At 36.6% G+C, this 2053-nt stretch overlaps 1 long non-coding RNA gene across 1 annotated transcript; it reads right to left on the reverse strand.

Moving 5' to 3' along the window:
- Window positions 1-413: 413 nt before the first annotated feature.
- On the reverse strand, window positions 414-1580 carry LOC143136763 (uncharacterized). The gene is made up of 3 exons (XR_012989439.1): window positions 1320-1580; window positions 788-842; window positions 414-500 (listed from the first exon to the last, which is right to left on the reverse strand). It is a non-coding gene; the product is annotated as an uncharacterized LOC143136763 (long non-coding RNA).
- Between the last annotated feature and the right edge of the window lie 473 nt (window positions 1581-2053).

A 2053-nucleotide genomic window follows, 5' to 3' on the forward strand; every position in this document is an offset into this window, starting at 1 on the left:
GGTCTCTAGGACAGGGTAATAGAAGAGTGATCCCAAGCTGTGTGTGTAGGATAAGGGATAAATTCCCTGACCCTCAGGGACATCTTTGGAATTTATTTCACCTTCCTATAATGTTGTAATGTTGTGTTATTGTAAATAGTTTTGTATTAGTGTTCTTGTACTGCCGGTTCCTTTTAAAACTGTATTTAATTTATTTTACACCGGTACATCGCTATATTTTGCTTTCATGAAAATAAAAACTTTTAGAATTGATAAGAGACTGTTCATGCTGTACCTCATACATTACATCCACAAACTTATAATTAAAAAAGGAGTTGTGGTAATTTACCATTTTGAAACACCAAATGACAGTAACATGGTCAACAATGTTATTTGCAATATATTTATTTACATAAATTAACTAATTATGGTATTTACACATGAACCCTTCCTTTTTGTATGGTGCCTTTGAAGCAACGTGGGCCATCATTCTAAATTTGCAGTCTCCTGGAAAGCTGATCCTGTGGAAGACATGCAGTGTCGTTAGACATACACGCCATTTTATATAGTTCAACATATTGTTACTAATCTGTATAGTGCTATTTTGCCTAGACTGAGTTACAGGCAAGGTTACAATGAAGGCATGCACGTGCATCACATAACAAAACCATTGAATTTCGTCCACATCCTCCTCCACAATGCTCATGTCATGTAGGCTTTGTAAAAAATATATATAAATGCTTATATCATGAAAATATACAATAGAGAATGTCATCGGGTATAGACATTATGAGCATTGATGGGTTACCTCTGTTCAAGGTTCTCAATTTCAGGGGCTTCTGCAATTGCGCCAAGATGCTCATCTGAAATGAATAAGCAGAGCGTTTCACAACATATAACAGTACATAAAATGGTAAACACCAAGATATTAAAAATATACTTTCAGTTATTATCAAACAACAATCACATAGAATCAACAATTGTTTTCATGCAGTGAAAAACGTTCAGACAATTTAGTAGGCTACGTCTACAATTAATAAGACTACAGGACAGGCCTCAGGATGTGAACGTCACCCTTGGAATTGGCTACACTAGCATTATCAGATTAGGATATATTTAGGCTACAAAGCAAAAGCAATGAAAAATAACTACAATTTAGTGCCCTTTGCCTGTGATCCGTCATAGCAGATTTATGTTACAATCCTTTTTCATCGACGCGAGGAAAAGTATCCCAGACGTCATTCTAGCGTTATGGACAACCATGCTATACTAAGCCAAGCAACTATAAAAATTCGAATTTACACCATAGACTGTATGTTTACACGAATAGGCCGAATTACCTGTCGAGGAGAAAGCAGGCAATTTCGGCGTCCCTTTTAAAATCCTTGCTCCTCCTCACGAGCTCTTTCCATCTTAGAAAAGCCACTCCAATATTGACTTTGGTCTGTTGTTTTTCCGGTCGCGTTGGCGTTTTAATTCTCTTTTTCGCTTCCTTGGCGACTCCTTTTCATGTCCTCGAGAATAGGTGTAATCCTCCATTTTCAACAGACTTTCAAATCTGCCGGCAGTCGCGAGTAGACTGATCATGCAATGAGTGTTGCCTACAAGCGCGAAAGGCGGAGCTGAATTTCCAGGAATGTCCCTCGTTGGCGAATGTATTTCAAAGATGGAGGCGCAACATGGATTCAGCCATTTGCGCGACTCGCGCGTATGTATTTGGAATAGCAGATTCTACACTTACGAGAATACTTTGATTAGTAAGTGGAAATAATTACACATGAATGAGCACGTATTTTTGAAAGAACAAATGGGTTTTTGCTAAGAATTAACTCAAAAAAGTACACAATGTAGTTTAAAGTGGTCAACTTTTTGATAAATATACCCTAATAAGGTAGACAAGTGAGATACAGACTATTTTCAAAAGATGTATTGCATCATTTGCCAAGACATTTAGAGAAAAAAATGGAAAAAAAGAAAAAAAAAATCTTGTTTCATTATTGAAGAGTTCAACAAAACATTGTCATTGTCACTCAAGTATTTATCCTCACTGTCACCATCTTTTTAATATTGGTGC

Source organism: Alosa pseudoharengus, unplaced genomic scaffold, assembly GCF_046254945.1.
Source record: "Alosa pseudoharengus isolate Yale_2024_CS ecotype anadromous, Long Island Sound unplaced genomic scaffold, YU_APseudo_1.1 YU_APseudo_1.1_scf_20, whole genome shotgun sequence".
Taxonomy (NCBI): Eukaryota; Metazoa; Chordata; class Actinopteri; order Clupeiformes; family Clupeidae; genus Alosa; species Alosa pseudoharengus.